Genomic DNA, 12,906 nt, shown 5'->3' with positions numbered 1-12,906 from the left:
GCACTTAAGATGCCGTATGAACAGATACATGCTTGTCCGAAGGGGTGTGTCCTATTTAGGAAAGAACACAAGCATGCAAAGTTCTGTCCAAAGTGTAAATCCTCCAGGTACCTAGAGGTAGACTCTGATGATGGCCAGAAGAGGTAACTTACGATCCCCATGAAAATCTTATGGTACCTTCCATTCCTACCGAGGATCCAATGGCTATACATGACCGAGGAATCCACAAAACAGATGATATGGCACAAAAATAGCAAACGATACAATCCTAACAAGATGGTACATCCATCCGATGGTGAAGCTTGGATCCGCTTTAATGACAAACATCATGACAAAGCAGATGAGGCTCGTAATGTACGTGTCGCGCTGGCAATAGATGGGTTCAATCCTTATGGAATGATGGCTGCCCCATACACATGTTGGCCCATCTTCGTTATCCCCCTTAATCTCCCCCCGGTGTCTCCTTTCAACGACATAACGTATTCTTGTCGTTGATAATTCCTGGACACCCAGGGAGTAATATGGGTGTATTCATGGAGCCCGTGTTTGATGAATTGGTCCGTGCTTGGGACGAAGGGTTATGGACATACGATCAAGCTACAAAGACAACCTTCAAAATGCACGTTTGGTACCACTACTCCCTGCATGACTTCCTAGCGTATGGGATATTCTGCGCCTGGTGTGTTCACGGGAAGTTCCCATGCCCAATATGCAAGGAAGGTGTGAGGTTCATTTGGTTGCAGAAGGGTGGCAAGTATTCGTCGTTCAACAGACATCATCAATTCCGACCTCTTGACCATCCATTCATACACGACATCAAGAACTTTATGAAATGTGTCAAAGTGACAAACCCTGCACCACGGATGATGACTGGTGCCGAGGTTCATGCTCAGATATATGCTCTCGTGCCCAATGAAGAAGGTGGTTTTGTCGGATATGGTGAGCAACATATGTGGACTCATATGTCGGGCATGACGAGGCTCCCCTATTTCGATGACCTTCTTCTGCCACATAACATTGATGTAATGCACACTGAAAAGAATGTCACCGAGGCACTTTGGGCAACACTCATGCACACTGAAAAGTCTAAGGACAACCCTAAGGCTAGAGTGGACCTGGCAACATTGTGCGATAGACCAAATCAAGAGATGCAGCCTCCTAGTCGTGGCAAGACCTAGAGAAGGCCTAAGGCCGATTTCGTCTTGAAAAAGGACCAAAGGAGGGAAGTACTTGAATGGATCTAGACGCTAATGTTCCCTGATGGGTATGCAATGAATCTAAAGAGAGGAGTGAACTTAGGCACTCTACGAGTCAACGGGATGAAGAGTCATGACTACCACATATGGATTGAGCGGCTTCTTCCGACGATGGTTCGAGGCTATGTCCCAGAGCATGTCTGGCAAGTGCTGGCAGAGTTGAGCTACTTATTCCACCAGCTTTGTGCCAAGGAGCTCTCTTGGACCCTCATTGATGACTTGGAAAAAGTGGCACCCGTGTTGCTCTGTAAGTTGGAGAAGATCTTTCCACCCGACTGCTTCTTGTCAATGCAACATTTGATTGTGCACCTCCCATATGAGGCACGGATGGGGGGCCCATGCAGGACCATTGGTGCTATCCAATCGAGAGATGTCTGAAGACTCTTCGCAAAAAATGTAGAAATAAAGCCAAAATTGAGGCTTCCATTGCAGAGGCATACATTCTAGAGGAGGTGTCAAACTTCACAGAGAAATACTACACTAAGAACATTCCTAGCATTTATAATCCACCCCCTCGTTACATTGCTGGCGAAAATGAATCGAACCTCAGCCTTTTCCAAGGGCAACTCAGAAGTGCAAGTGCATCGACCACTAAGTAATTGAAAAATGAAGAGTGGCGCAGTATCATGCTATATGTGTTGACCAACCTTGTCGAGGTGCAGCCATTCATTGGGTAAGTTCTAAACGAAATTGTTTCATTTCGCCGTATGTCCTTGTTTCTTCGTCCAACCCCCTTGTTTCTCATTGGTATAGGGAATTTCTTCATCAATCCTGGCATGGATCAAGGCAACCTACCCCGCAAGAAAATGATACCCTTCATTCACAGGGTGCGGGACTAGAGAGCCCTGATTTCATTTGTTGGTTCAAACAGAAAGCCCAAACTGATGCGCCTATAAGTGATGAGCTGACACAGGTTGCAAACGGCTGTGCCGTTAGGGTCAAGTCATTTACCGGTTATGATGTGAATGGATATCGTTTTCACATAGCAAGCTACGAGCAGAGTCGTCCCAACCGAAAACCACAAACAGCGGAGTTGTTACGCCCGGCACTGATGGACTCGACTATTATGGAAGAATTGAAGAAATCTACAAACTATCATTCTATGGTTCCAAACCTCTTACTCCTGTCATATTCAAATGCCACTGGTTTCATCCTGGAGTAATGAGATGGACCCCTAAGCTTGGGCTAGTCGAGATTCGACAGGATTCCATCTATCCAGGAAAAGATGTCTACATTGTGGCTCAACAGGCCGTCCTGGTTTATTATACGTCATACACATGCAAAGACGCTGAGCATCTTAAGGGTTGGTCTATTGTGCACAAGGTATCGCCACACGGTAAACTACCTGTCCCAAATGATGAAGATTACAACTTCAACCCAAACACATATGATGGAGAGTTCTATCAAGAAGAGGGGCTACAAGGGAGGTTTGACATAGACTTAACCGAAGAGATAGGAATGGAAGTAGACAATGAAAGGGATGATGATGAGGACGCTGGAGACGAGGTGCGAAATCTGAAGGACATACAAATGCTTGAGCGATTACGTTTAGGCAATGACAATGAAGACAACATTCCTCCTTCGGATAGTGTTGATGAGTTGGATAATGTTGATAGTGATGACGAGACTTATGATCCAGCTAATCTCAATCATGAAGATTATTTCTAATACATGTAATATTATGTTTTTTGTAATTATATTTTGTTCATTTTTGCATATATTTCTAATACATCTATTACTATGTTTTTTGTAATTATGTTTTGTTCATTTTTGCACCTATTTCTAATTACGTCTTGTTTTTCTTTTTTATTGCAGGTGATTGAACAAAGATGGTGGGCGACCGTCATAGGTCCGTGAACTCGATTTACCAAAGACCACGCTGGCTGCAGGAGGAGGCAGAGGGGGCGGCGGAGGGATCGGACAGGAGGAGGAGGAGGAGGACCGCTAGCCGCAGGAGGGGGCCGTCTCCTCCCACGCTGCGTGAGGAGGAGCTGGAGGTGGTGGTGGCACCCGTGGACGAGTCAGACGAGGAGCTGGTTCAGCAGACGGACGAGGAAGAGGGGCTGCATGAGGATGAGTCTTCTCCCACACCGTGGGAGGCGGTAGGCACGGGTTCCACTTCCTTCGACTCCTCTTCAAGTGTCTACTTGCGAGGTCCCATGAGCCTCCCACAAGTTCCCCTTCCTCATCAATGCCCAGTGATTCACCTCGAAGGACAAGAGTAAGTAACTTTATATGTTATCACCACTACTTCATATGATATGATGAAAAAAAACTAATAATTTTTCTTAATCACTTGTGCTGGAACTGGGTGGTTGTGTCGGGTGGTAGCGCACGGCTAGTCAATGGCATCCTGGGTCTTCTGTGCAGGCAACACTTCCCTAGCATTGTCACGTACACATCGAAGACGGAGCCAGCCTACTCGTTTGACCACTACGCCATCGCCCTCGATGCGGAGTACCCCAACAAGGTGGCGCGGGTGAAGGCAGAGTTTTGGGTAAGTCTCTCTCGCACAACATTGCTCAATACATCGCATTCATTAGACTTTTCTTGAAATAATGAATGGATACATCACTTTTGTATGCAGACTTATTACAGATGCGAGGAGGGATTTGAGGCCAGGGCGGAGCAGGTGACTACCAAAGCCTGTAAAAACTCATCACCGACATGCATCACGAGGTGCACATCTAGGCCATCGTAACCTACTACGGGTCGAAGCTTGGAGAGAGGAAAACCAAGAAAGACGCAAGAGAGATGCAGCTGACCCGAGAGCAGTACCTTGAGGTAAATGAAGAACATCAATATTGAGTCGTTTTGAGATTAAGTTGGTTTAATTTGATCTTCTTATATGTCCAATACTTGATGACATGTAGATGATTCCCTGGTGGTGCCAAGCGTATCCCGAGTGCTGGGCGATGATGGTGGAGAGGTGGTTCATGGTGGAGTACCTCAAGATGCACAGGGATGCCTAGGACCGTCGTTTGCAGATGCAAGGTCCAGCACACCATCAAGGCAGCCGCAGCCTCGCCGGATACAAACAAGCATGGGTACGCGAATTCATTTATCTATTATGACGCTTAGTTCTGCCTAATTTCTAATCATCGTGCTGTCTTTCTTGTAGTCGGCGTCACATAGTGGCCAGGCTTGCTTGGACTTCCAGGCATGGTGTATGGCCCACAAGGGCAAGGCGATGTCCGACGTCTCCTTCAACCTGGAGGACCCGCCCGAGGCATACACGAACCCGAGCGTCCACTCCCACATCAGTGAGTACACTGAGGTGGCGAGGTCGCTCCATGGGCCAGACCACGATCCAAGCACCTAGGACTTCGATGGAGAGGCCATCATGAGGGCGGGGCAAGGCAAGAAGCATGGGCGGTTCTGGCTTGGTGACGGCGTCATCAACACGGCCTCTACTCTCTCTCTCTCTCTCCCAAATCCAAGCACGGAGCACGAGCGAGAGCCCGGCCATTCGCACATGGCCGACCGCTACACAGCACCGAGTCAACGCACTCGAGGTTATTCCTGTTTTACTCGTCATAGATTGATCTTTACACACCTTAATTAGCTTTGCATTACTGAAACATTAGAGTGAAATATTACAGGCCCGGCTAGAACAAGAAATGAGGCAACGTCAGGAGCTGGAGGCCGGGCAGCAGATGATGGCGGCCCAGCTGGAGGCCGAGCGGGCCAAGCGACAGGCCCAGGGGCAGAGGCTGACGGACATTACGGAGTTCCTACAAGGGCTTGGGCAACGTGTGGGCTTCTCTCTGCCAGCTGGGCTGTTGGTTCCACCTCCGCCTCCATGTCCTGCAACTGCAGCTACTCCTGTGAGTATGAAAGTTTTTTACTTTCGCTTGTGCTTTGCTTGTTTGGCCTCTACCTTCCTAGATTAGCTATCCAAATAATCTTGTCTCACGTGCAATCTTTTCTCCTTTGTGCAGTCTCCATCTGACGGTGGTTCGAATAATCCACCTCATGCACCTCCGAATGATGGAGCTGGGCCTTCACCACAGTCGCAGTGGCCGAGATGAGTGCATGTTGTATTTTTTCATTTGTTGTTCACTTGGTGATGGACTTGTGATATACTTGTGATGCACTTGTGGACTTTGATGGACTTGTGATGGACCTGTGGATTTATTTGGATGGACTTGAGCACTTATTATTATATATGTGATATATATTATGATGGATGTGATATGTGCGGATGGATGTGTGGATGGATGAGATATATACGTGATGGATGAGATATATATGTGATAGATGAGATATATATGTGATATATGTTTGTATGAATTTATTTGTCATGATGGAATGTAAAAAAATTAAAAATTGCCGTTTTGGGTCACTTTGTCGAGTGTTGCACTTGGCAAAGGACCCCGTTGCCGGGTGCCATGGTCACAGCACTCGGCAAAGCTGGAAACATGGGCGCTCGGAAAACTATTTTTCCACCTTTGCCGAGTGTCATGACCATGATACTCGGCAAAGAATTTTTTTAAAAAAAAATCAAAGTTTGCCGAGTGCTAGCCAGAGGGCACTTGGCAAAGAATTTTTTTAAAAAAAAATCAAACTTCGCCGAGCGCCGGCCAGGGGCACTCGGCAAAGAATTTTTAGAAAAAAAAATAAAACATCTTTGCCAAGGACCGGATAGAGGGCACTCAGCAAAGAAATTTTTTTTAAAAAATCTTTGCCGAGTGCCTGCAGGGTTGGCACTCGGCAAAGCGACTGTCAACGGGGCCGACGCCGTGACGGTCGCTTTTCTTTGTCGAGTGCCCGATAAAAGATACTCGGCAAAGAGAGCTTTACCGATCAATTTTTTGCCGTGTGTTCTTTGCCGAGTGCCACACTCGGCAAAAGCTTTGCCGAGTGCAATTTAGCTTTTGTCGAGTGCCTTAGACATTCGGCAAAGAACCCGAATCCAGTAATCAGAAAGAGTCTTTTGTGACCATTTTTCTTTTCATTCAAAAAACCGTCGTAGTTACGATCTGATTTGGTCGTGGCGTGCGTACGTGTTCGCACCAGTCGCATGCATGATGCATGCAGGCTGAATTGCTGATAAGGCCGATGCATGGTTTACCTGCAAGTGTACCTACTGTACATTGGTTGCCATGCAAGTGCTCTCCAGAACGGCCTCAACATTGAGCACTTTTTGTCTGCCTATCTTGGTCGGTTGTCTTCGTCGTTGATTCATCCTTACCAAAATGGTGAAATTCTCCTAGTGTTTATAAGAGCGTGTTTAGTTCCTCAAAGTTGGATATTTGGGTTACTGTAGCACTTTCGTTTTTATTTGACAATTAGTATTTAAATATGGACTAATTAGGCTCAAAACGTTCGTCTCGCAATTTCTCACCAAACTGTGCAATTAGTTTTTTTTCGTCTACATTTAATGCTTCATGCATAGGCCGCAAACATTCGATGTGATAGGTATTGTAGCACTTTTTGGGTTTTTGAGGTGGAACTAAACACACTCTAAGTACTAGTAAAACACTATCACTATTCATAGAACATAGGAATCCTCACTAGGAGGCATTTAGTAGAGAAAATTTAAATTAAATTTTGAATGCTAAAACACCAGGAGAAGCCCACATCACTAGGAGAAGTCTAAAATTCTGGTTGTGTTAACTTGCCTCTTAACTAAATACTACTCCATCTGTTCCAAATTATAAGTCATTCTGAGTTTCCTAGGTGCATATTCAAATTATAAGTCGTTCTAGCTTTTCTAGCCAGGTGTATATTTTATCTGCTATATACATCTAGTTGTATATTATGTCTAGATATATATGGTAAAAAAAGTTAGAAAGACTTATAATTCAGAACAGAGAGTATTAGACTAATCAATTAAAGGCCACAACAGTCCTAGATATATGCAATTTTGTTGACATATCATTTTTCTGGTGGTTGTAGTAAACCGCCCACGGTGATTTGTATTCTTGGCGGTTCCATTCTTCCTCCAGGGAAAAGTGCAATTTTCCTTAAGTGTTACTGTTAAGCACCAGAGAAAACGTCCATTTCCTTGAGTGCTACTGACCTACTGTAAACCGCCATGGAAAATCAACACTTTTAAAATTAAAGTTTTAATTATTTTTCAAATGCATGATCCCAGATAGAGAAATGAACTAAACCAAAGTTGTAGTACTCAAAGAGATCTAAAAATTTCTACTTCAAACTTTTTTTATTTAAATCTGAACTCATTTAGTCTCTCAAATATGCATTACAATATTCACTATAGTGAATATAAAAGAAATGTATGAGCCAGACTTTGAGGTGTAGTGGTAAGGAAGCAACACACGAGGCTTGAGGTTGTGAGTTTAATCCCTAGCGATTGTGGTTTCTTCCGAGGTGAAATTTTTTTTTCTCGGTGGTTGTAACTCAATTCCTTGGCGGTTTAAGCCCTCAAGAAATTAGAATCAGATATACCTGGCGGCCCACTAATTTTCTTGATGTCATCGTCCAATTTACCTTAGTAGCCAAACTGCCAAGAATTCATTCTTGGAAGTGGATCGCCAAGGAAAAGTGTTCTCTATACTTTGCGGCCTTTGCTTTGACGATCACCCCTCAAGAAGCATTTAATTGACAGTTTTTATATTTTACTTGGCGGTTTTTGACCTCAAGGAATTTATGTTCTGATGTACATAGATATTTTTCAAATACCGATAACCTAAATCCTCGGTACTATTATGTAGCAAGAATCTTAACGGGATACAGACAAGCAAGGGTCAAAACATAATCAGACAAGGGTCAAAGCACAATGCAACAAAATATCAGCTCGAGATCTCGACAAAATTTTCGAGCTCTGAACATGTTATTATATATGTTACAGTTTCTAAGCTGCTACACGGGAAACCTTTCGATGACGTTCTAACAGAAGATATAAAGTTTGCATTGAGAGGAATCGGATCGGAGGTCATGGCGGAGCGATCGACGATAGATGTCTCCTCGTCGGCAAAGCTGATGACGCTTGGATCTATCTCTGAAATAAAGCGTACGTCGTTCAGTGAGCGAGTGGAATAGTGGATGATGCATCACCTCGTCTATCTGATGAGTGTAGGAGATGGATGTAGATGGTGACTACAATGGGAGAGGTGACTTGGATGATTATAGACGAAGCAATCTAACACGATTGTTTGGTTTGCTTGTCGTGTTAGTTGATCTGGTACGCACAGTTCTGTAGCACACGTACTAATAGTCCCTTGTCTTTCTTCATTGGTAACTGATATACTCCTAATTACAGTAAGAGACTGCATTATTATAGTTAACAAAGTACATATATTTGTGACCGAAGGGGATATATTTTTGGCTTTTATTTCACAGAGCTAAAAAATACTTGTTCGCACTTGAAGCATTGGTAGCTATTAGCAAACGGTAATGCTATGGTCCAGGCATCCGTCCTGGACGCTTTTTGTGGGTCGTGACGCCAGCCCAACTATCCCCTTCCATCTGCTCAAGAGTTTCTCAAAAAAATCCTCTCGTCCATTCGCTCCTAACCTCTTGTCCACTCATTTCTATACACCTAGGGGCAATTTTTCACCACGTCGCAAGCCAAGAGGCATGAACATGACGAGGAAAGCCAGCAAACACTACTGGAAATATCCACTTCTATGACGAAAATTTTAATGACAAATCCGAAACCGTCATAAAAATCGTTTTTATGACAAAAATTTTGGTTTCGTCATAGATCACCGTGACGAACCTCGAACCCCCCTTATCTATGACGAAATAGGGTATCGTCACAAAAAAATGTCACAGAACAGCACAACATTTCGTCACAGATCACTCGCGCGACTGTTCCTGCTCGTTTGTGACGATCTTATTCAGAACTGTGATGAACAGGGCTTCGTCATTGAATTAATTACTGATCTGTGACGAACAATATTCGATCTGTAACGACGGCGCTTCGCCATAGATCTCCACACGGTACCTTCTCCATCCGACGTGTACCTATGGGACCTATAGTTACTCATCCATGACGCTTGCAGTTTGTCATAAAAGCCTCCGCTCGGTCCTTTCTCCATCCGACATGTACTTGTGGGACCCTTCAGCATCCGATCTGTGGGACTTGACGGCTTACGTGTACCTACGAGATCCTTCCTCCATGCGAGGTGTACCTATGGGACCCGAACCTGTGGAACCCGACGGCTTGCGTGTCACTTGTGCTTGTGGACACTTCTCTATCCGACTTGTGGGACCCGACGACACCTTTCTCCATCTCTATCCGACCTGTGGGACCCGACGGTTTGCGTGTCACGTGTACCTGTGGGACCATCCGACCTTTGGGACCCGATGGCTTACGTGTCATGTGTACCTATGGGACCTTTCCCCATCTCTATCCAACATATGGGACCCGATGGCTTGCGTGTCACTTGTTGCCATCGAGGTTTAATAAATTCAAAATAAAAAAACCATGAGACCTAGGAGTCAAACCCAAGACCCAGAGCAAGGAATAGACCGTCTTCACCATTGTGCTAGACGCCTGGTTATGTTGACATGTCTTTGGAGTAGTATATGTTCTCTGTGTGGACAGGTTGACTTATATATTGGATATATCCCTATCCCTTGCACGTAGAAACAAATCTATGCCCGTTGGACTTATGACGGCGGCGGCAACAACGGAGGATCTCTAGTGTGCTGTGGTGGCTCAGGCTTCCTTTTGGAGGCTAGGCGGCGGGTCTTCGTGATGGAGCATGGTGACATTGGTGTTCGTATTCGTCATGTGCCACGGCAAAGGCGACAGATCTGATCCGAGGGTCTCCTTTCTTGCCTTTTTCTTTTCACTTCACTGTTTTGGTCCTTGCTTGAACATGAGATATACAAGAAACATTGTAGCATTTTAGATCTGGTTAGGCAATAATGATGAAAAGAACTAGGAGATGGCACTAGTTGGTTTTCTGTTGGCACGTGTCACTTGTAGATCTGTGTAGGCAAACAAATAAGCCCTTTGTTTCTGCCTTAAACTATTTTTTCTGTCTAGTGCTTGTTTGATTCTATATTTCTATTTCGTATGCTCTAGTATCACCAGTGAGTCCTTATGGTATTTTAAACTTGTAACATATCTGAGGCCACATTTCTATGCCAATGATGTCTACATGGCTGTTGGATGTATTGGGATGTAGCTCATATGTTTGCTTTATGTGTCTTCTCATCGTTTACAACCAAGTTATCCATTTGGTTCCAAACAAGATGGAGGCATCGAAAGCAATCAATGCTTTGTGTCCATTCATATGACTTAGGCCAGTAATTAATGTCTAAGTTGCACATGTTGCTACTGATGCCAATGATGATCACTACCACTTGTTCATTGACATTCTACTTGTGAAAGCTGAGGCAGCCTGTTCGGGTTCTGCAAATTTGAGATGAGTCGTCCCTGCTATGTTGTGTTCGATGGCCATGAGGCAGGAGTTTACTACATCTGGCCTGACTACCATAGACAAGTTCATAGGTTTCGTGGTGCTTGTTATAAAAAGTACAAGTCCTATGAAGAAGGAATTGCTTCCTTCAAGTAAAGAACCAACTCAAATCTAGACTTAGCTCATGATGATGACTTCTATCTTCAAAACCCAATACCTGCTCTACCTTTTTCATCCTTCAAAACTATTGTAATTGTAGTCCTCTTAATCTTTGTCTGTCTCATATGGAAGAAGCTCTAAGCTCGTGTACTGATTGTAAGTGTGATGGTTAGACTTGATTTAGCTGGAATTGTAATGGTTTTAGCTCCATTAACTGCTACTCTAGTTTGAGTTATATATCTATGTGGTGCTACTCTAAATTTATATGAGGTCGTACCATGAAAATTGTTAATGGTTGTTAAAGTTGCACTTTGGTATGAGTTGTGGACTTCACTAATGGATCTTTGTTGAATTATTTTCCTCCTCAGTGATCTCATTACTGAACAAGCTCTCATCCTACTGCATGCACACGACAAAAAGTAGGAGGCCCCCAACAAGAGGAACGCACTGGCCAGCCTTGTGGACAATGTCTTTATCGAGATCCTCCGCCACCTCCCCGCCCGCTCCTTGTTCTACTACAAATGTGTCTATCGCTCTTGGAGACACCTCATCTCGAACAACCATAAGTTGATGCCCTAGACTGTGGCCGGCTTCTTCTATGATGGAATCTATGGCCAAAGAAACTTCACCAACATCATCGGTGTTGACCCCTCCTTGTCCTTCATGCCCTTCATCATGAACAATGTAGCTGTCTCAGATTGTTGCAATGGCCTCATCCTATGCTGGTGCCTTGGGGCTGATGGATACAGCTATGTCGTCTGCAATCCGGTGACCTAGGAGTTGAAGGTACTGCAGCCTAGAATCCATTATGATAGTGAGGCTTGATTGAGGTTCGATCCGACAGCCTCCTCGTACTTCCATGTGTTTGAATATATGGAGGAGGATGATTAGTGCATGGGTGTGGACATCTACTTATCTAAAACTGTAGCATAGATCTTTAATGAATCTAAATGGGGCGAGGAGGTAGAGTGGACATTGTCAAAATCAGCAACTATGTTTCTTAATAGTTGTCTGCACTATATTGGGTTGTGCGAGGGTTACCGCCATATACTTGCTGTGGATATGGAGGCAAAGGCATGGAGGAAAATTCCTAACTAGCTGCATGGTTTTTCATGCTCCATCCATCAAGCTCAGGGTCACTTGTATCAATGTACGATTTGTGGTCGCAATATGTCCAAGCTTTCAATCTGGATCCTTGAAGACCATGGTACAAATAATAAATGGACATTGAAGCATACTATCTGCCTGCGTAAGTTGTTTGGAAAGACTAAGAAACAAATAGGTTACTTTGATTTTGAGTGGTGCTACACAGTGGTTATAGTTCACCTAAAATGGAATTTGGTTTTCTTTATTGGGGTTGGGGTGGAAAGAGTCGTTATCGCATATAACATGGATAGCAGAAAAGTTCATGTCATCCCTAAACATTACATTTCATATGGTAGATGTGACATCCTGCTAGAAATCATCGGCAGACCTTACTATCTTCCCTATGTTCCCATGTTCTTAGATTTGGAGTCATTGGCAAAGTAGAAAATAAAGCTGCATTTGATGTATCTCTTTATCATTACATGTTTAAATGGATCAATGTTGTTTGATTGTCTATGGACATGTTAATTTCCTCTTGGATGGATGTTGTCATTATTTTGCAGCAACTTTAACTTATTTGTAATGTAAGCTAAGGTCTATGCAGTGTGTTAGACGTGTGTCAACACCAATGGCTTTTGCGTGTGCAGTAACATTTCAACACCAATGGCTCCTCTTTGTTCCCCAAAACAACACCAATGGCTCCTCTATAGTAGTGATATATTAGCCGCCACAATCTCTTCTACAACTCCGCTTGTTTTCCTTCCTTCCCCGAGCCATCCCATTCATACTATAGATCTAAAATTGCCAGGAACATGCGGTTGCCTTCTCCAAACCTACTTCACTGTTAGTCACCGCCATGGTGAAGGGCGAGCCTTCTGTGAAGCGCGCATAGGAGGAGGATGATGTCATGCCCATGGTGAAGGAGGATGATGCCATGCCCGTGGTGAAGGAGGATGACACCGTGCCCATGGTGAATCAAGATGAAGCTCTGGTGGATCCCTTTGGAGATAGAGACGATTGAGCCGTTGGCATCATGAGTCAGGCTTTCTTGAAGATCAGGCATG

The sequence above is a fragment of the Miscanthus floridulus genome, chromosome 3 (genome assembly GCF_019320115.1).
Source record: "Miscanthus floridulus cultivar M001 chromosome 3, ASM1932011v1, whole genome shotgun sequence".
NCBI classification, from domain to species: domain Eukaryota; kingdom Viridiplantae; phylum Streptophyta; class Magnoliopsida; order Poales; family Poaceae; genus Miscanthus; species Miscanthus floridulus.
Note: the sequence above shows the minus strand (reverse complement) of the source record.